Source organism: Mesoplodon mirus (assembly GCF_964341445.2).
Source record: "Mesoplodon mirus genome assembly, chromosome: 2".
In the NCBI taxonomy this organism is placed as follows: domain Eukaryota; kingdom Metazoa; phylum Chordata; class Mammalia; order Artiodactyla; family Ziphiidae; genus Mesoplodon; species Mesoplodon mirus.
The window spans coordinates 11,711,082-11,734,302 of NC_138977.1; the positions used below are offsets into that span (position 1 = coordinate 11,711,082).

The 23,221-nt window shown below is 36.4% G+C and overlaps 1 protein-coding gene across 4 annotated transcripts in view; it reads left to right on the plus strand.

Moving 5' to 3' along the window:
- The window catches only part of INPP4B (inositol polyphosphate-4-phosphatase type II B), an 880,599-nt gene that overhangs the window by 482,628 nt on the left and 374,750 nt on the right, over window positions 1–23,221 (plus strand). For all 4 annotated transcript variants that reach the window (XM_082610957.1, XM_082610958.1, XM_082610956.1 and 1 more), the window contains one exon: window positions 19,628–19,693. The gene's annotated coding sequence lies outside the window, so the exon portion shown is untranslated. The remainder of the gene's footprint in view (window positions 1–19,627; window positions 19,694–23,221) is intronic.

Below are 23,221 nucleotides of genomic sequence, written 5' to 3' on the forward strand. Positions count from 1 at the left end.
GCCAAAAAGGTTGGGGACCGCTGGTCTAGGTGTGTGCTTAAGAGCAAAGGAAAAAGGGTCTGGTGAACGTTTAGCCAGTGTCAACCTTACTCACTTTGCTGTGACAGATGTGGGCAGCAATTTGTCTGGTAAGGAAAACACTAGTTTGGGAGTTTGTTAGTTCTAGCAGTAAATGCATGTTGCCTTGGAGAAGAAATTTAAAATGTAGGGGGCTTAAGGGAATGGGATTAGAATCAGACAGATTCATTGAAATGCCAATTTTTTAACCTAGTTGACCCCCTAATTAACCAGTTCATGCCATGGATATTATAGAATTGGCAGCCATTGATACACTTACTAGTTCTTAAAGACTGAGTTTTTACTTTTGTAAAAGAGAAATCATGATACCTGTTCCTATTCATTCTAGGAATGTCCTGAAGGTCAAATGAGATAGTGTCTCTGAATTATCTGAACTATGTTATGAAAAATAAGTTATTCTCCTTAGCTGGCGAAGAAGTGTTGATCTATATGATGGTCACATAAACTCAGATTTTGGAATAGAGAGCCCTTTTTGAATGAGTATCATTATTTACTGGTTTCTGTGGCTCAGAGATACGGACTCTCGGTCTAAAAGTTAAATACCTAAGGTTTTCTTGTTTGTTTTTTCTTAATGAGAAAATTTCCACTCCAATGAGATGTTTCTAAAAACATTTAGATGAAGGTTGAGATTATACCTGGTTTCTGATTGCTTTGTTCTCTTCTCTCAGTTTTCTGGCCTAAGATCAAATTCTCCTCTATCAAAGTAACTTTATATCTCCCTTAGTGTCATGTTAAAAAAAAGAAAAATGTATCTATGCATGCCTTCTCTGAAAGCTATTTACATTCCCCAGAAAAGAGAAAGCTAATCTCCTAAAAGCCCACACAGAACAAGGATTCTCTGATGAGTAGTGAGATATCTCTGCTTTAGTCCCCAAACAACAAGTTAACACTCTAATTTTAGTCCCCCTCTTGACTGCATAGATATTTTATTCCCCCCCTTTTTTTTTTTTTTTTTTTTTTTTTTGCTGTACGCGGGCCTCTCACTGTTGTGGCCTCTCCCGTTGCAGAGCACAGGCTCCGGATGCGCAGGTTCAGTGGCCATGGCTCACGGGCACAGCCGCTCCGCGGCATGTGGGATCTTCCCAGACCGGGGCACGAACCCGTGTCCCCTGCATCGGCAGGTGGACTCTCAACCACTGCGCCACCAGGGAAGCCCTGCATAGATATTTTAAACATAGACATCATTATTAATCAAAAACTAAACATAAGACCCCTAATTGTAATTGTTTTCATAGTATCTGAACAAAGAGACTTTTTTTCTGAGGAATTCCTTAGTGTACAGATGTTTTCTTTCAGAAAATTAGATGTCAACTATTGTTTAAATTGCTTTTTTCAAAATATTCTGGAACTTAATTGATTATATACTCAGTCCCTTCTAATTCTAGTTTTTGGATGCTTTAAGGTATGGTTTACTGGAAGCTGTGGCTTTAAAACCTAAAGATAGGCTATATCCGAGGTTTCCTTTAGTAACTGTCTAGTTCTAAGTTTTTCATAAATTTGACAAATTCTAATCAGATATATGTATATTTCCAGATATATGTATATTGGTGTTATTAAAATACTGATAACTTTATTTCCTCAAAGCATATTCATTTGTCCAAATACTTTGAAATTTGTTGAACAAATCTATATTAAATTTGTAAGTTATATTGATTTTTAAGATGCTTGTTTTTATGTTGATGTTATTCCTCAGCTTCTGTTTCCAAGTTAGCAAACTGTTCCATCTTAATCTAACTGTATAGGGCAGCCATCATACTTCATTCACCTGATAGCTTTAGGTGCTGTTTTCTGGGTCTTCTTAAGTTTAATTCTTAAAAATAGTAATAAGCACAGTACATGGTGTTCTAGGGTGGGAAATTTGTTCTGATATATTTACAATAACCCTCTTGTGATGTATGACTTTCTCCAGATCTTATCAGCTGCTCCATCGCTAAGATTCATGTTCTCAAGCAGTGGTCTAAAGGTTTCCAGACCCCATTCCAACCCTTTCTAATTAATTTTGAGCCCTGGATTCTATGGGTAGGTCATCTTTTCAGTGTCATGTTTCCTTAAATATCCAAGTAGTAATACTCCTTGAGTCCTCATTCTATACAATGGCAAGAAATCTAGGTTACTCCCCAAGGATTTCTGAGAATCTCTAGCGAGTGTTCTTTTCCACAAATCTGTTCTGGGTGCTGTTTATCTCTTTTGACCATCCCACTGCGTTTAATCATATAGTTGCATTAATCCTGTCTTAGCTCCTTGCTTTCCAGTTTGATCAAAACATACACAGAGGCTATACAGTAGTTCATAAAGATAGGATTTCTAGTTTACCACTTTGACTAAGATCTAGGGAAACTATGATGCAAAAATGGAAACTTAAGACTGAATATCAGGTATCACTGCTTCTTAAGTCCATTAATACTATCCACTCACAGAGAATTCTTTTTTTTTTTTTTTTTTTTACATTATATTGTTCATTTAATAATTACCCGGAAGTCAGTAGTTTCCACTCACAGAGAATTCTTATTCGCCTTTGCTCTATGGACCCAAAGAATGCCACAAGGAGGAGGTATTTGGGGAAAGTGGTAAACAAACAAACAAAAACTGGCTTAAAAAACTCTTTCTATCCTGAGTCTATTATGTTTTCTAGAGTGCTTTGAACATAATAACACTCACAAGTGGAGGCTGGTTTTGCTGCCTGAGCACCATGATTATGTACTTTGAATTGTTTAGCTAACTCTATTGTCAGATCCTTGGCATTGACCTGTGAAATGGAAGCAAACACATGGCATGAGTTCAGTGATTATTATTGGCTCCTACTGTATGACCATGATTAGTTTTGTATTCCTGGAGATTATTACACTCCTTCAAACAAGAGTTCTCCTCTTGCAAGACCCTTATTTCTGAGGACTATGGATAAAAGAAGCCAAAAATTAAATTTGCATCATAGTCTCTGCTCATACTGAAGATAATCTTTTATGTCATTAAATGTAATATTGCATTATTTATTTATGTCATCTATGTGCTGGTCATTATTCCAAATGATAGAAATAAAATGATTAAAAGATGCACGTAGTCTCTTTCCTTATGAAGCATATGGGGTTTACAATCTAATGGGAATTGTAAGCTCTTCAGTAATGAATTGCACAAATTGAGACATGATGTGTCACAAAGGAGAAGTACTAGATACTATGAAAGCAAATAATGCAGGAATGGACCAGCTCAAGAAGGTCAGCAAAGGCTTTAATCTCTGTACAAAGCATTTTCATATGATTTACTCCTCTGGCTCATGGATGCCTTAATACACACTGATACATACATAGCTTGTATATATGCCTAATTATCATTCAAGTAGTTTCAGAGCAAGGAAAGTCCAGCACAAAGACACATTCTACATTTTACTTTTGAAGCTGTTAAGTGTCAGAAATATTGAGTATTGAAGTTCTGAGGGGGAGAGGGGAGATGGTAAATAAATTATTTTTCTTTTCTCCTAATGTTTTGGAAGGAACTTATTAGTAGACACAGAAATCAGACACATGGAGCTTTAAATAACAGTTTTATTACTAATAAAAGCTTGATTAGATGATGTGACATACTTGATGCCAGATGGAGCTTCTAACATTTGACTCTGAAATCAAACTTAGCCACCCAGTCAGATAGAGCTGGACTAATGCAAATAGAGCATGTCTCGCTTGGGGCAGAGCCCACTCTTATAGGCTTAGCACAAGGTAGGAAGCAGAAAGAATGCACAGTTTCCTCTGATTGAAAACAGAGTGAGAAGCCCAGGTGAGTCAGGGGGGAGGAGAAGGGCAGGAATGTTACCCTAGTGCAAGTCTATCCCCAAAAGAGTCCCGAGGAATGGAAGCCATACCATACCACAACCAGGTTCTTTTTGTTCACTTATTCCATGTGGTTTAACAATCAACCCTATGGCTCGCCAGAGTTAAGTCTGGCCCCTATGGAGGAGGATGTTGTTGGTTCCCAGGAAGTCCTGCTCTTTACTTATAAAGTTGAGAATGATACTGCTCCTTTGTGTATCTGGTGGGAAATTTAGTTTTTACTTCTAAAGCTGCATTGCCTAATATAGTAGCCACTAGGCACATATGGCTTATTTAAGTTCAAATGAACTAAAATCAGATTTAAAAAATTAAGTTTCTCAGTAACACTAGGCACATTTTAAGTGCTCAATAGCCAGATGTAGCTGCTGGATACACTCTAGGACAGAACAGATTAGAACATATTTGCATCATCAAAGAACCATCTATTGGATAACACTCCTCTAGATTGCACTGAAATGGGGTAGGGTAGTGCATTAGTGAACTCCAGGACTTTGCTTTACCCTAAGACAAAAACATACTCACTTTGTTTTGACTATTTTATTTTATTTTTTTGAAGTATTCTTACTGTACAATATTATATGTTACAGCTGTACAGTATAATGATTCACAATTTTTAAAGGTTTTACTCCAATTATACTTATTATAAAACATTGGCTATATTCCCTGTGTTGTACAAAGATCCTTGTAGCTTATCCTATACCCAATAGCTTGTACATTCCACTCCCCTACCCCTCACGTGGCCTCTCCCCTTCCCTCTCCCCACTGGTAACTACTAGTTTGTTCTCTATTTCTGTGAGTTTATTTTTTTGTTGTTATATTCCCTATTTGCTGTATTTTTTAGATTCCACATATAAGTGATATTTGTCTTTCTCTGTCTGAGTTATTTCACTAAGCATAATCCCTCTAGTTCCATCCATGTTGTTGTAAGAGACAAGATTTTATTCTTTTTTATGGCTGAGTAATATTCCAGTGTGTGTGTGTGTGTGTGTGTGTGTGTGTGTGTGTGTATACACCACATCTTCTTTATCCATTCTTCTACCATTGAACCTTGGTGTGCTTATATCTTTTTGAATTAGTGTTCTTTTTTTCCCTTTAGAAAATACCAAGAAGTGGAATTGCTGGATCATATGGTAGTTCCTTCCTTCCTCCCTCCCTCCCTCCCTCCCTTCTTTCCTTCCTTCCTTCCTTTCCTTATTGGAACCTCCAAAATATTTTCTATAGTTTCTGTAGTGCCTGTGTTGATTTACATTGCATCAACAGTGCATTAGGTTTACTTTTTCTCCACACTCTTGCCAACATTTGATATTATTTATGTCTTTTTCACCACAGCCATTCTGACCAGTGTGAGGTGATATCTCAGTATGGTTTTGATTTGCATTTCCTTCAAGATTAATGATGTTGAGCACCTTTTCATGTGCCTGTTGGCCATCTGTATGTGTTCATTGGAAAAATGTCTATTCAGGTCCTCTGCCCATTTTTTAATTCAATTGTTTGTTTTTTTGGTGTTGAGTTGTATGGGTTGTTTATATATTTTGGATATTAACCCCCTGTCAGAAATATCATTCACAAAGATCTTCTCCCATTCAGGAGGTTTCCTTTTCATTTTGTCGATAGTTTCCTTTACTGTACAAAAGATTTTTAGTTTGGTGTAGTCCCATTTGTTTGTTTTTGGTTTTGTTTCCCTTGCCTGAGGAGACATATCCAAAAAATATTGCTAAGGTCAGTGTTAAAGAGCATACTTCCTATGTTTTCTTCTAGGAGCTTTATGGTTTCAGGTCTTACATTTAAGTCTTTAATCAATTTTGAGTTTATTTTTGTATATGGTGTAAGAAAATGGCCTAGTTTCATTCTTTTTCATGTAGCTGTACAGTTTTCCCAAAACCATTTATTGAAGAGACTGTCTTTTCCCCATTGTATATTCTTGCCTCCATTTTCATAGATTAGCTATCATATAAGTGTGGGTTTATTTCTGGACTATTCTGTTCCATTGATCTATGTGTGTGTTTTTGTTCCAATACCATGCTGTTTTTATTACTATATGTTTGTTGTATGGTTTGAAATCAGGGAGTGTGATACCTCCAACTTTGTTCTTCTTTCTGAAATGGCTTTGGCTATTTAGGGTTTTTTTGTGGTTCTATACAAGTTTTGAGATTATTTGTTCTAATTCTGTGAAAAATGCCATGGGTATTTTGATAAGGATTGCATTGGGTCTGTACATTGCTTTGGGTAATATGGGCATTTTAACAATATGAATTCTTCCAATTAATGAGCATTATTTATCTTTCAATTTATCTGTGTCATCTTCAGTTTCTTTTTTCAATTTCTAATAGTTTTCAGATCTGCTTCTTACATTGGACCCTTTTGTTCTCTACTTCATGTAGCACAGGTAGGGTTTGCTGCATCTGAGTATCTTCTTTCTTTTTGATTTCGGTCCATGCATTTGTTTTTCTCTCATATTCCTCTGAATTTTTTAACAGAGGAGCTTCTGTTGTGAGAGCTGTAAAGCCATCCATTTCTAGATGTACCAAAAGCATCTAATATTCACACAAATTTTATTTATCTTCACCTCCCTGAATGGCATAACATTATTTCAGAAGTATTTTGTCATTTCATTAGACAACATCCAATATAGATCCAGATGAGCTCTAACATCATCCTCCTTGTATTTTCTTTAGTATGTCTCCCCTAAATTGTTCCCTCTTTTGGAGTCATAGTTCATTAGTGTCTTGAACTTATCCCTTTAGGACAGTAATGTGCTGGTAAACTGGCTCTCTAAAAAACAAAACTAAACAAAAAGTCCTGATTTTTAGTATTTGCCCATTTTCCAGATATAGATAATCCCATGACTGATTTCAAGCCACTATTGTGATATTACTAAATGCAGATTTGGGGAGATGTGGCTTACATGGGCTGGAGCAGCTGCTCCAGCATAACACTACTTTAGGGAAACACAATACCAGCCTTCCATCTACAATTATAGAACCACATTGAAACTAACCTAGTAACATTCTGAGTTTTTGACACTGATGTTTGTGTCTTTGCTGCTCAAACATAACCCTGATTTATGAAATCAGGGTTTCTGGCTCTAGAAAGATAGAATCATTGGGATTTTCAAGGTGTGATTTGCCTCTTGCTCATATTATGAACTCTGCAAGAGCATGTATCTCAATAGCTTTCTAGATCCCATCTCCCTTAGGAGAAGTCATTCTGGTCTATTTTTAGTTCTTGACTCTCTTCTTTTGGCCTCAGTATTTTGGGTCTCAATCAGTCCTCCCAATATGGAAACAACTAAAGTAAGAATGATAATGAGATAGTAATTTTAGGCACTGGTGTTGAATATAATAAATCCTCGAAAATGTTAAATGCTATGGTAAGATTTTTGTATAATTATTTTATCCTGCACTTCTAATCTACCATTTTAGGGGACAATATGTGGTATCTCCTAACGTCCATCCTTTTAAAGAAAGCAGCCTATCAGATTTAATCTTTTTTTTTTTAAGACCCTAAGTCCTAAGTTGTCTTTGACAGACCATAATCATGGGTTCACTGAGTCTCTAGTTGGCTCCTTGCCTTTGATATATTGAAAAAAAGTGTTTTTATTTGCTTTGACATACCTTGAAAGGTAATCTTGAAAGTTGTTTTGGGGGGAAAATGTTTTATTCCTAGATAATATTCCATCTGTAGGCTATTTTGAGGGCCTCCCTGTCATCCTCATTCTTTGCCTGTCTGTCCACATTTTGAAAGATGATCTTTAATAGGGAAAGTTTATGGCTTTTGACTGGTAGTATTTACCGCTTGTGTGCAAAGCTACTTGAAAGAGCAAAATTTCAAAGCTGTGTTATCTCCAAATTGATAGAGCTGGTTGAACTTTAAGCAAATAAAAATGTGTACCTTTTCCCTTACAATAGTATTATTGTTTCCCTTTATTAGCCATGCCTATAGTTTTGAACCACAGCCTGCATTTTTTCCTGGGTTTATAGTAAGGGATTTGGTACGCAGCCATGGGGATTCTTGTAAGCTATTGACTTTCTCTATTTTATTTTTATTTTTATTTTTATGGTTTTTCTTTTGCGGTACGTGGACCTCTCACTGTTGTGGCCTCTCCCGTTGCGGAGCACAGGCTCTGGACGCACAGGCTCAGCGGCCATGGCTCACGGGCCTAGCCGCTCCATGGTATGTGGGATCCTCCCAGACCGGGGCACGAACCCATGTCCCCTGCATCGGCAGGCGGACTCTCAACCACTGAGCCGCCAGGGAAGCCCGACTTTCTCTATTTTAATTTAAAATGATTTCTTAACTAATACCGACATATTGCCACCATATGTCTTTTTCTCTAATATTTAACTGTTTCTTTTTTTTTTCCTCACTCTCATGAGGGTACTAAAGGTAATGTTATTGTGATGATTATTACTTTGGGGCTCACTCAGTCATCTTTTTTACTACTTCCTACACACTAGGCCACACAAAATAGAATAAATGCCCCTTTCTTGAAAAGTTTTAACTACTTATTCTAAGAAATAGATTCCCAATCCTCTCTAAACTTTCCAGTGCTAAATCATAGGCCTATCAGTTGATGTTAGGGTAATTAAAACCAATGACCTCATTGTGTTTTTGTCTGAAATTTGATTTAACAGTTTTACCATAGATTTAACAGCATCAGTCATCTATTTTTCTGAAAGCTGATGAAATCAAATCATCTAGTAGCTTTTTCAAAATGCAAAATACCCCCATTATATTGACTGAGACTCTTGAATCCCCAAGTAATTCTTGTATGCAACATGCTTAAATACCACTTGTTTAATGTGTAAATCTGTTGACTTTTTCAATCATTCACTCAATAACAGTTTAATTTCTTACTACATATAAGGAGATATGATAGTGTAAAGAGTCAAAAAAAACATAGATTCAGTCATAAAAAGAATGAAATAATGCAATTTACAGCAACATGGATGGACCTATACATCATCATACTAAGTGAAGTAAGTCAGACAAAGATAAATATCATATAATATCGCTTATATGTAAAATCTAAAAAAAATTTAAAAGATACAAGTTAAGTTATTTCCAAGACAGAAAGAGACTCACAGACATTGAAAACAAACAAACTTATGGTTACCAAAGGGGAAAGGAGGGCAGGAGGGAGGGATAAATTAGGAGGTTGGGATTAACATACACACACTACTTACATAAAATAGATAACCAACAAGGATCTACTGTATAGCACAGGGAACTCTACTCAATATTTTGCAATAACCTACAAGGGAAGAGAATCTGAAGAAATATATGTATATGTACTTTTTAGAGAAAAAAATAAAAACTTTATCAGACTTTGTTACACTTATTTTACAGTTTAGTATTGCTTTTACTTTAAATGACGTAAGGTGGGGGATGGGAACTGTAATGTTTTTGAAGTTCAGGACCTTTAAGTGTCTTAATCTGGCTGACCCTGCTTTAAGGAAAATAGGGTGATTGCTTTACACTGACAAAGTAAGGGACTCTACCTCCCCTATCTGTCCCCCAAATCCCTGGCAACTTTATCTCTGTACCATGGTATAAAGTACTAGTCTAAAAAATGGCGGTTCAGTTATGTGTGTGTGTGTGTGTGTGTGTGTGTGTGTGTGTGTATGTATGTATGTATATGTATATAACTGAATTGCTGTGCTGTGCTCCTGAAACTAACACTATTGTAAATCAACTGTATTTCAATTAAAATAAATAAATAAAAGAAAACATTTACAGCTAAAAAAAAGTAGATTCATATAACAACATGCAAATAAACAACCACATAATAAGCCACCATTACATAAATAATATGGGAATTCCAAGGGAGGGATAACATTTTTCCTGGCATGTATATGGCATACATAGGAGCAGACTTTTTTGGGTTGGTGAAGTCCCAGTGGGTAGCAACCTGATGAAAGCTGCCTTCAGACAGGAAATTTGCAGAGACCACAGAACAAAAGCCACTGTGGAAATGGCTGAAACAACAACTCATGTAGAGAAATAGTAAAGAAGATGACTGGAAAGGGGCTAATCATAAAATGTTCTGAATAGCAGCCTGAGGAGCATTTTTATTTCATTTTACCATTTAATACATCTATTATATGACTATGAAAATAACAATCCTAAAAATTCTTTTTTCTGATATGACTTTTGCCTCAAAGATATTTCTGACACTTCTCATCCAGAACTACATTTCTCCTGGAACCCTGTTGTCTGTCCTTTCAGAAGTGCTTGCAGCTTATAATGACCATATTCAGATTATCCTCACCTTCATCTATTTGTGATGCCAATTTTACCAAAGCCCTTAATACCAAGTCATTCATCTTCTCTCTCAATACTTCATTATTTAGGCTCTGGCATTGGTGTAGACAGATGTATGCAAACTGCCTTGGACTAATTGAGACTCACAAAATCTTTAATTATACTCGACTGTGGTGGAGATGGCCAGCTGTCCATCAGAGATCCTGGTTCCCTTGCAAGGTGTAGAATTATGGCTGCTCAGGCCACCTTGCCCTCAGGTGTATTATGTGACAGTCCAGACCTGCTCATAAAGGGCTCTCATGTGATCCCCATTCTCTCTTTTCCCTAGTCTCCCTGCTGGAATTCCATAGTCAGGGTGACTAAGCCACTTGCTTGAAAGATGGTGAGGTCTCCCTTAGCCTGGGTTCCTGAAGGACTTTATAAAACAGAACTCCTTAACTGTCCCCCTCAGCCAAAAATTGGATCAATGAGTCAGTAAATTTTTTTAAATTGACATCTAGTTGATTTATAATATTGTGTTAGTTTCAGGTGTATAGCATAGTGATTCAGTATCTTTGCAAATTATATTCCATTTTAGGTTATTACAAGATAACAGGTATGATTCCCTTTGCTATACAGTGTATCTTTGTTGCTTATCTATTTTATATGTAGTATTTTGTATCTGTTAATCCCATACCCCTAATTTATCCCTCCCCACCCACCCCATTCCATCTCCCCTTTGGTAACCATAAGTTTGTTTTCTATATCTGAGTCTGTTTCTGTTTTGTATATGCATTCATTTGTATTATTTTTTAGATTCCATATGTAAGTGATATCGTATAGTATTTGTCATTCTCTGTCTGACTTATTTCACTAAGCACAATATTCTCTAGGTCCATCCACGTTGCTGCAGAATGGCAGTATTTCATTATTTTTTTTAAGGCTGAGTAACATTCCATTAGTTACGGCTGAATAATATGGTAATATATATCACATCTTCTTAATCCAATCATCTGTTGATGGTGTCAAAGAACACAAAAAATGCATACCTGATGGTGATCAGATGGATAACGAATGATGGTGTACTTTTGATTTCAGTCACGCTTAATACTTCTGTTCATTGGTTAAAAGGAAATCTTAAATACGAATGCAATGACATTGCTCAATAGTTTTATTTTAAATTTACTTAATCAGATAATGGCTTAGGGATCTAATTCTTTATTAGAAATCCAGTCATCAAATGTTAAGAATCTAAATTATCCCTCAAGGGATGGAGGAACCTGGATTTTATAAAGTACATGGTATTTATTAGCAGAACCAGGACTTAGAATCTATTTTGCCAGATTCCTAGTTTTGTACAGTTTTCACTATTTCATTTCAGCTACCTGCTTTAAGAAAAACAAAGTAGAAAGGCTTTCCTTTCCAAAACGCTAACATATGGATTTTGTATTGGGTTCCAAATTTCTTTTAAAACAATGGCCTAGTACAACTTTGTTTTCCTCTGATGGGAGTCAAAGAAATGATGAGTTTGTGATCTGAAGAGAAAGAAAAAGAGACAGTCTCTCTGATCTAGCAATTCACATCTCTGCTTTGGAGCAACAGGTTACCCAGGGGAAGGATAGACTGATACAGAATCAAAGTATCAAGTGTGTGCAGTAGATATAAAAGTCTTTTGAGTTGGGTTGCTATGCAATGATTCCAAGGCATTGATATTGCATATCTAAGGTGGGACCATAAGGAATTCTCAGATGTTGAAGATGCATTCAGGGAAAAAAAGGAAAGTTGCTGGAATAAATATTTTTTGACTCAGTATTAAAGAAGAACTTTCTAATAGTCAAAGATATCAAGAGATAGAATGTCTGATTTTCTTCCTGAGACAGGGAACTACTAAGCTCAGTATCACTGATTGGGATAACTTGGTCAGGGTGGGTGGGGTAGAGGTGATTCAGATGACAGTTGGATGATAGGACTACATGACATTTTCTCCACAGTGATCTTTGCAGTCCCTTTCTAGCTTGAGATTCTGAGATATGCATGTATAATTTGTCATTTAAGGCTGTTAACTGCCGATGATAGATGATACGTTAATTGGTCAGATTTTCTTCTTTTTCTTAATCCATCATCTTCCCTTTATTAAGTAATACATGCTTTTTCAAAAAATTGGAGGATTCCTACAAAGTTGAAAAAAAGTAAAATTTCACTGCAGTTTTGTCATCTGTATAATCCAGTTTCGTAGCTGCAAACACAGAATAGACGCTAGCTAGTTTAAAAGAAAAGGAGATAATCTGAAACCATTAGGTAGGGCTGACTTTTCTATCAGGGACCCAGTAGACACAGTGCCAGTGACCTAAAATGCTTTTATGGGCCCATGAACATGTCTTAATTTCTTTTAAAATCTGAAGGAAAAAGAAGAATTTTTAGGTTGGAAGAATTTTTATTATATGATACTGTATCTATCTTTATACCAACATAGTCATAAACTATGATTATATATACATATACATATATAAAAGTGTGTGTGTGTGTGAGAGAGATGGAGGAAAAGGCAGATGAAGGCACAAGTGCACAGGACCCATTGTAGTCTTAAAGAACATTGGCTCAGGCTTAGAGGCAGCCCACTCAGGAGCTCTAAGCCCAATCAAATACACATGAGCACTGACTGCTCCAGGACAAACCCCTGATTCCTGCCCCTGGCACAGGCTCCACTGCCCTCACGTGAGCCTGATGGTAGATTCTCTGCCCCCACTGCCTCTGGAGGCTGGCAGAGATGTCAGCTCCCAGATGGATTCAGTGAGGCATGTGCTTCTAAACTGAAGCCTTTCATGTGCCCAAAGTATAGTTGATAACTCCAATTCGAAAAGATACATGAGCTCCATGTTCTTCATTGCAGCACTATGTACAGTAGCCAAGTCATGGAAGCAACCTAAGTATCCATCAATAGACAAATGGGTAAAGAAGATGTGGTACATATATACAATGGAATATTACTCAGCCACAAAAAAGAATGAATTAAGGCCATTTATAGCAGCATGGATGGATATAGAGATCATCATACTAAGTGAAGTAAGCCAGACAGAGAAAGACAAATATCATACGATCTCACTTATGTATGGAATCTAAAATATGATACAAATGAACTTATTTACAAAACAGAAACAGACTCACAGGCATAGAGAACAGACTTGTGGTTGCCAAGGGGGAGGGGGAGTAGGGGAGGGGTGGACTGGAGGTTTTGGATTAACAGATACACACTGCTATATATAAAATAGATAAAAAGGACCTCCTGTTATAGCTCAGGAAACTATATTCAATATCTTGTAATAAACTGTCATGTAAAAGTATATGAAAAAATATATATAGTATATATTTGAATAACTGCTGTACAACAGAAACTAACACAACATTGTAAATTAACTATATCTCAATTAAAAATAAATAAATAAATAAATTGACTGAAGCCTGTACAAGGGTATGTTATCAGAAAAGCCTTGGTCACAGGCTTTCACTCTAGCATTCTCACCATGTATCTATCCATTCATGGATAATTTAGACTCTTAACATGTAAGGAAGACTGAGAAGTGGATTTTGGGCATCCGTCGTTGTGATGTGTAAACATGGAATGTGGAAATTTCCCAAATGTAGGAAGGGTGTTCCAAAGGTAGTGAACAGCCAAATCTACCACATGATAATTGCAGCCAATGCATTGAAATATTAACATCTGGACTTTCTGGTGTGCATATGCTTTATTTTTGTTTAATAGTTCAAATAAAAGCTATGTCTGTGATTACTGAATATGTGTTATGTAATAGGTGCTATTAACACTATTTGAATTATCTAATTTGATTTTAATTAAAAAGAACAGCCTTTTAAATAGGCAATACTGTTACTACTCTTCCATTTTATAAATGAGGAAACTGAGACTTGAAGAGGCTAAGTAAGTTGTTCCTGGAGCTACAGTTAATGAAGGTGGGATTTTATGCTGAGTCATACCTGCTATACTACACCTGTTATATAAGAGATATACAACTTTAAAACCTGCTTTTTACTTTTAATATTTTGGCATAAGCTTTTGTAAACCTGGATTCTAAATTCTTCTTTTTTAATAGCGACATAATATTGCACCAAATTAATGTAACACAATATTTTCAAAGATTCCTCTATATTTGAATATTTAGGCTATTTCTAGATGTTTCCTATTGTGGTAATTCTTTATGTATACACTTTTTTTTTCTCTATTTGGGTTTACTTCCCTAGATAAAAACTCAGAATTACTAGGTCAAAGAGTATGAAAATGTATTTTTGAGACACCAGCCACACTTTTATTTATTTTAATGATGAATAAACAAGCCTGTTAGTTCATCTGTTCAATATTCAGAACATTTATTGCATGCCTCCTTTGTACTGGGCATGGTACCTATAATACCATGATGAATATTTGATGGTCTTACCTAAAGGGTATTATGGTTCAGTGGGTGTTAAAATAGAGTGTGTCCGAAATGAGCATCTTGTATGAATTATGTATGGTAAGAATGCTTCCTAGATTTTCTGTGACAAGGTAGGAATACTTTTAGAGTTCTTAGGGGTTATGGGAAAGTGGCATTCAAAGCAATTTCAAAATGGCATCAAGGATGAACATTTTCTCTTCTTTGCCAGTTTGTGAGATGAAATATTATCGGTCATTGTTTTAATGGTTATTTCCCTGAGTACTAATGTGGTTGAACATTTTCTCCATGTGTTCGTTAATGAGTTGTTTCTTCATTTTGAAGTACCCTTTGGTATTTTGGTATTTAGTATTTATATAAAACAGATTTTGGTATATTGCATGTGTTGCAAATAATTTCACATCTGCTTTGCTTTTTAACTTCTTTTAAACTTAGGGAAATTTTTTTACATAGTCCAGTCTACCTGGTATTTTCTTTCTAATTTCTTTTAGCACTTATATACTTCAGAAGTAGACTTGCCTTCTCCAAAGAGGCATATAAGTAATCAATTCCACTTTTATTCATTTCTTTATGTTGCATTTCATTTGTATTTAATTCCATAATATAGCTGCAATTTATATCTTTGTCTAATGGGATATATTAGATTTTATTCTAAAAAGATAGGCAATTATCTCAACATTATTTATTGAACAGTTTCTTTCTCGTTAATTGGTGGTGCTCATTTTGTCATACACTGAATTTAGATTCCCTTTCTATATGAATTCATAAAGTCCTATGCCCATTAGTCTCCATTTCTGTCATAATGAAAATAGCTATTTTTTTCCCCATCAATCTTTCTGAGGGCAGGAGTTGTGTTTTCCCTTTAATAACTAGCATAGTGCTTGGCATATGACAGGCATTATATATATGTTGAATGAATGCGTAAAATAGGATGTTTCTGGGATACCTATATTTTCCCACTATTCTGTATGTCAGTTTCTATGCCAGTTCTGCTCTATGTTAAATGTTGTGTCACAACAATATATTTTATCATTAGGTAGAACAAAGAATCTCATTAATATTTATATTCAGAATTTTCTTTATGATCTATACTCTTTTTGTTTTTATGAATTTATTTATTTTATTTAATTTTTGTCTGTGTTGGGTCTTTGTTGCTGCGTGCAGGCTTTCTCTAGTTGCGGTGAGCGGGGACTACTCTTTGTTGCAGTGCGGTGGCTTCTCTTCTTGTGGAACATGGGCTCTGGGTGCATGGGCTTCAGTAGTTGTGGCTCACGGGCTCTAGAGCACAGGCTCAGTAGTTGTGGCACACAGCCTTAGTTGCTCCGTGGCATGTGGGATCTTCCTGGACCAGGGCTCGAACCTGTGTCCCCTGCGTTGGCAGGTGGATTCTTAACCACTGCACCACCAGGGAAGTCCCATGACTCTTTCTTCATGTTAACTTTAGAAAGTTTTAACAGAATCTAAAATTATCCCTACTAGAATTTTGATTGGAATTATGCTAAAAATATAAATTACTTTGAGAAGAAGCAAAGTTTATGTTGTAAATACTTTCCCACTCATGCATGCATTATAGTCCTTATTTTCCTTTATAGCTTTTTATAATTTTCTTTACAGAGTTATTCATAAATACTTTATTGATTTTGTTGTTACTGCTGTAGTGAGTCAGGATTATTGATGCTATTGGGAGCTGCATTTATTTATTTAAAAATTTTTACTTTTTGTTTATTGCTATTATGTAGAAAAGTTATTGTTACAAATTTATCTTGCCTCCTGAAACTTTTCTTGAACCATTCTATTAATTATTACAGAAAAATTTTTGTACTTTTTTAGTTGATGTGAAGATCTTCAACACTTGAGAATAATCTCATTGTCAGCTAAATTCTATTTTGTTTTTACAATAAGGGATGGGAAATTGAAGAACAAAAGTAAGATTTTAAAAACCTGCTTTTGGAGATAGAATTAAATTTTTACATCTATTTTAGAGACAGATATTATAATAGATTCTGGTAATTATATATATAATCTGGGAAACAAGTTTTAACTGCTGGATCTTTCAGGGGACAGATATTTGAGTTTTTCAGAACCGATGAAGGCCTCCTTATACAATTTCCTGACATACATGTTATTATCTCTTCCTGGTCTTTTCTAAACTCCACCCCACTTAGCTCCTGCCTTTGGCATAATATCCCCAAACCTCTCATGGATGGGGGTTCTTGACCTGGAATCACCAGGCTGTCTGAGATCAACAAGGCATCTCAAGCCCAGCTTTCTTTCATGTGGCAGCATGGAAAAGGCAAATGTCCAGTTCTGACTTTGGCTATGTCCCCATCACACCAGGACTCCTGGGTAGAGGGAAAATGTGAGTTATGAGAGCCCCATTTAAGGCCACAAGAGAATGGATATAGGAAACAAAGAAGCATAAGGTGGAGCCCAATAGAGTCTATTCCATTTTTTAAATATTGCATATTTTATTCCTAATCAATAATGTTCAATTTAGTTGAACATCTAGAAGTTGTCTAAGATAGAATTTTCTATTTTCTGAAGAAAACTTTTGTGTCCTAATTAAGGCAAATATTTTATTTGATCATTTATTGTGAAGGTAATGATAAGTGTTAAATAAGGCTTTTGTTTGCATTAACTCTGTGGGATATTTATTTAAGGCTACCAAAACTTTGGTGGGTTTGGGTAAATATTGGTTCTTGCTATATGATGGGAGCTGACAAATAATAACACAATGGGGATAATACAAGTATGAAAGACCCAGGCTCACATAACACCATTGAACCTTCTGCATCATAGAATTTTATTCTTTAGACTTGCACAGTTATCCAGTTTACATTCCATGTATTTCATCATCACTGTGTCATGTGTTGACCTTCCTCTATATGCTTTACTTGTATTTTTGGAAGTTATTTTAAGGGCTTGTTTGGACGCTCTGGACATCCACATTGCAAGATAGACTCATTACTTTTGCAGATGTAATGACACCTCAAAATATCAAGAGATGTGCAGTGTGTTTTGGTGATAGGAACAAGACACTGTAATCCACTATGAGTACAACAGAGTCCAATGCTTAGTTTGGAGTGGATTAAAAAAGATAAGATAATGAATTACAGTTTTGTTCAAGTGTTAGAATAAGCCTAATGAATAAAGCTACTTCAGATGCCTAATGATGAACTAGACCAAAGTGTTTTTTGCAGAGTCTACCTGAGAAAAGCTTAATATAGCAAACCTATAACTTTTTTACATAACTGGCATATTATTTTTATCTGTTGTGTTTAGAAATCAGTGGATGGTTTACATTTTCTTTAGTAGCAACTGATTAGTCTCATGCTTTCTCCTATTATGAAACTATTTTTTCCAACACTTAAAGGCAACTCAGAAAAATTGTGATAAGGTGTTTGTTTTCTCCAAATTAAATAAAACCTAGTGTTTGATTTAAAGCTGACTGTAATTTTCATCCTCCTGTATTAAAAACCATGTAGATTGAGAAGAAATATATGAGAATATGAGTGAGAAAATCTTACGTCACATCTGTGTTGTTGACATGAGTGGAAGAAAGTTTTGAGTTATGTACAACAGTTAAAGAACAAGTGGAACTCAATAAAAGTTATTGCTCTCTTTTTTCTTTTTTTTTCTTTCTTTTTTTTTTTTTTTTTTTTTTTGTGGTACGCGGGCCTCTCACTGTTGTGGTCTCTCCGGACGCACAGGCTCAGCGCCATAGCTCACGGGCCCAGCCACTCCACGGCATGTGGGATCTTCCCGGACCGGGGCACGAACCCGTGTCCCCTGCATCGGCAGGCGGACTCTCAACCACTGTGCCACCAGGGAAGCCCTATTGCTCTCTTTTGGACAGATAAAATGAAATCTTGGTAATTGATAGTATATTTACAATTTGAAAATTATCATTCCTGATAATAAAATAGGAAAAAGAACCAGGTGACACTTTTGGATACATCTGTTGAATGATACATAATAAATATTTTGATAAGCCACATGTCATAGTTGTAAAATGCCCAAACCAGATCACTGGGTTCAAATTTAAATAGTGACACAAACTAGCTGTGGAATTCTGAGTTGCCTCACCTTTCTTTGCCAATTCCTCTGTCTATAAATATGGGTAATAATAGTACCTACCTCATAGGGTGGTTTTGTTGGGGGTCACCAAGGCCACCCTGAGTCTCAACGATGTGCTAGAAGGGTTCCCAAGATTCAGAAAAGCTGTTATACTCACAGTCATGGATTCATACAGTGAAAAGATACAGATTAGAATCAGCAAAGGGAAAGGACACATGAGGCAAAGTCCAGCTGCCAACTTCCAGATGTCCCTTCCCAGTAGAGTCACATGGGGGTGCCCTTAATTCTCTCAGCCACAGTATGTGACAACATGTGTGGAGTGGGGTCAACCAGAGAAGCTCAACTGAGCTCTAGTCCCTAAAGTTTGATTAGGTGTCAGTCACAGAAGCCCGCAGCACCAGATGACTGACCTCAGCTATTCAGCCCTCAGCCTCCCCTCCCCCAAACAAAAACAGGTGTTCACCATAAGTGTATCTGATCCACTTGGAACAGCAGAAGCCTCTAGCATATACACAAACTCTCTTATCAGTCAGACTGTTGGAAGAGCTCAGAGGTTATCTTCCAGGAACTGGCCTAGGGCCAATTCTGAAGGAGGGCCTTTCTTTGGAATGTGTAGCATTTGAGGACCTTATGCCTGCTGAGCTAACCCTTGCCTGCCCAGTGGTTATGAGGAATAAATGAGTTAATCAATTAACTTAGAATAGTGCCTGGCTTGTGTAAGCAAATAAATAATGGTCAGCTAGAGTTCCTTCTTGTGGACTCTGTGAGCTGAGCGAAGCAGATTAGTTTGGAATACAAACAAGAAATAGCTATATTCCGTAGATCTTGTGATCATGACATAAGTCCTCAAGTTTGGTTTAATGGGCATTTTGAGCAAATTAAATATTTTAGCAAGCAGTGTTTTAAAAAAGAGGACTTCCCAGTGAAACACCAAATCCTCACGTTTTGTCTTTTTGTTCTTTACAGAGCTCTGAAATCAGCAAGGCAGTAATCAAAAAGCAGAACTGTTTGAGGAATACAACAAGAAAGCAGGTACAAGAGTGGTTCTCAATAATTAACCCATAATATTCATTTTGATTGATGATTAATTCAAACTTATAGGCCCTATTATTAAAAATATTTTACAGAAAAGCCAGTTTGGTGTCTTAGAATGTGTGTGACTGCATATTGCAGATGGCTGACCATATCCTAAAGAGGAACTGATTTCTATGTATACATTAAGTCAATTCTGAAGATTTCAGTTAGGCCAGGCCTAGGTAGAGATGTAAAGGAATTAACTAATTATCATTATTTATTATTAAATCAACACATATTCATTAAAGGCCTGCTATATGGCAGACACTCATCTATGAGGTATTTGGTGATTTTATAGACCTGGACAAAACAGGCATGGTCCATTCCCACCCTCATGGTGCTTACAGTCCAGTGAAAGTGACATGAAGTAAATAAGCAATATCAATATGTGAATAAAAATTGTGATAAATGCTATGAAGAGAAATTGCAGAGTTTTGTAGGAGAAAATGGAAATAAGGGAGGAATCTACTGTAGATGGACTAGACAGAGGTGTTTCTTTGGAAGATGATGTTTCAACTAAGAGCTGAAGTGTAAGGAAAAGAGTCCCAGGCAGATGGAACAGCAGTGAATAAAGAACATAACTGTAAAAAAGAATAAAATGGCTGTAGCAAAGTCACAGAGGTGGAGACAAGTATAAGATGAAGCTAGGTTGAAAATGGGATGAACATGAATATGGTAACCGGCCCAGTCCCATAAGGCCTTAATGGTTCAGGTAAAGTGTCTTCAGACCAGCTCTGCTTGGCCACTTTCTGCCCTTGGCATTTCCGTGCTATGTCATTTGGTGTTCTCTGCTGGTCCCCTGAATATAGAAGCTTTCAAATCTGCCACCCAACCCCACCCTTCTGCATCTCCTGCCAAAGTACAGTGTAAAGGGCTTATGACTGTGCAAAGAGGTTCTCAATGTGTCCAAATACTAGTTCCATAATATGTTCTGTACAAAATGGTTTGGGGTCAAGAAGGTTTGAAAATTTCTGAATACTGTACCACTCTCAGGAGCTTTAAATACACATTAACATGTTATAGTTTCTTGGAAGTTCTGTAGTAGAAACATATGTGTATGTGTTTTGTGTGTGTCTGTACCATTACTGAACTTAATATTTAACCAGTATTTCTGGGTTTACATTAGAAAATGTTTCAGAAGTTTCCCTCTTAGAAATATGTATTTTAAGGGGTTCCTTATACTCCTGAGGCTGGCCTGCATTTAGGTCACTTGATCTATTTTATGGCTATGCACATTAAATTATATTTGATAATTTTCTAGAATCTGGATAATTCAAGCCAGAAGAAAAAATTAATAACTAAATGTTTGCTTCAGTGGTTTAGCTTTTTAAGGCAGAAGATTTTTCTTGACCTGAATTATATGGTTAACTGCCTTAAATCCTGATTATACTTTGCATGTGAAAATACTGCCTTAAGTACCAGCAAGGAGTACTGCAGTAAGAGCTTACTAAGTAATTTTCAGTGTTAGTGTTAGTAATATTTGTTTTCTTAAATCAAACAAAGGAAAACCACAAAAAATACTGTCTGCCTCTTAGCTGCTCTGAATCTTATGCTTATTCTTCTTGATTTGTAAAATTCACCTAAGTTTTAAAAGTCTGAACGTGAGGAAGATGACTTGGGGTAGTGCCTACTTTAGCACCTAAAGAAATGATTTGATTTAATATAAAATGTGGAGATTTTGTATTTGCAGCAATAAAAGTTTCAAGGACTCAGAGTGTGAGAGTTAAACTAAGTTAAGGTTATCCCAGAAGAGAGGTTCTCAGCCTCTGTGTTGGAAAGGACGTTGACTTTTAGATCAATTCAGTATCTTTCAATTCAGTTAACTATTATTAAAAATAAGAAAAAAAATCATGAAAAATTCCCTAGTATTTCATAACTTAGAAAGAAAAAAAGCCTTGTTTCATCCCCAGAAAGACAAGAAACAGCTGTCCCTTAATTACTACTCCTGCCATTTGCTTTGTACTAGAGATGTATCTCAAATTTGGAAGCTAATTAGAAATCTTAATTGAAAATGGCCTAAAAAAAAGGAAAAGAAAGTAAAATGATCAACATGAAAACATAAAAGTAGGGAGGGAAATAGAAATGGTAATATTACAGCCAGATTGAATAATCACCTATCTTAAAATGAGTTGGTGCCTGGGGAACATATTTTGTGGCACGAAATGGAACTTTACTGTTTCCTCTTTCAGGAGGAATTTTCTCAACCAAATGACAAGTCTTTTAATTTCTATAAATTGTAATTTTCAGGGACTAGATTTTGCTCAGTGTACAAACAATAGTTTTAAAGTTTTGAAGCTGAAGTTAAATCCCAGCTCCCTAACTTGTTCCCTGTTTGACCCTGGACAACTTTTCCAACTGTTCTCAATCTCTGTTTACCCATCTTTAAAGTGAAATTTTAAAATCCTATTTTGCAATGTGGTTTCTTTCTTACTTGTCTCTTGACTTACACACTGACTAGATATATTCAGTTCTAGAAAGAAAGGAAAGAAGAGAAAAAGTCAAAAGGAAACAAAGCTAAATTTGAGAATATATATAATGTCTAGCACAGAATACCAATACCATATATTCAGAAAGTGCTTGTTGATTCTGTGCCTTGGAGGCAAAGATTGGAAGGCAGATTCATTAATCCTTTTACTTAAGCTATTTTTCTTTCTGGTGGATGTTTTGGATTCTGTTGTCCGGATTGTAAATCCCACTTAAAGGTATTAGTGACATATATTATTTCTGAATTACAGTACTTTGCATGTTGGTTGGGCATGAGAGTTGCTCAATTCATATTTGTTTAATTTGAGTGAGGCCGTGAAGTAACGGGGCAGGAAGTAGGTAACCCAGATTGTCCTATCTTCTGGTTTACAAATGCCATGTCTCACATCTGAAGCAGAAGTGGTTATGCCTCCCTGTGAATGATTTCATTCAATGATAGTGTACCCACTTCCTGCTGCTGTGCCACGCACTCTACTCCCATCAGACTAGCTAATTTCCTGTTATTTACACATATTGTACATTTGTGGCTTTAGGTCTTTGCTTGCACTGCCTCTGCTTTCAATATTTTCTTCCTTGTTTTCTTTCATTCTCCCTCCCTTCTTCCCCCCTTTCCTTTTATCTATACCCATCTTTTTTTTTTTTTTTTTTTTTTTTTGCGGTACGTGGGCCTCTCACTGTTGTGGCCTCTCCCATTGCGGAGCACAGGCTCCGGACGCGCAGGCTCAGCGGCCATGGCTCACGGGCCCAGCCGCTCCGTGGCATGTGGGATCTTCCCGGACCGGGGCACGAACCCGTGTCCCCTGCATCGGCAGGCGGACTCTCAACCACTGTGCCACCAGGGAAGCCCTATACCCATCTTTTTGATGTACATATCTCTTAAAGTCTGACCAAATATCACCTCCCCCATGAAGCAGTCACAGGTATCTGCTGAGATAATTCTCTTACCTCCTTTGATTTTTGTCTTGTTTTGTTTTGTGTTCAAACACTGTTCCTTGTTCCCTG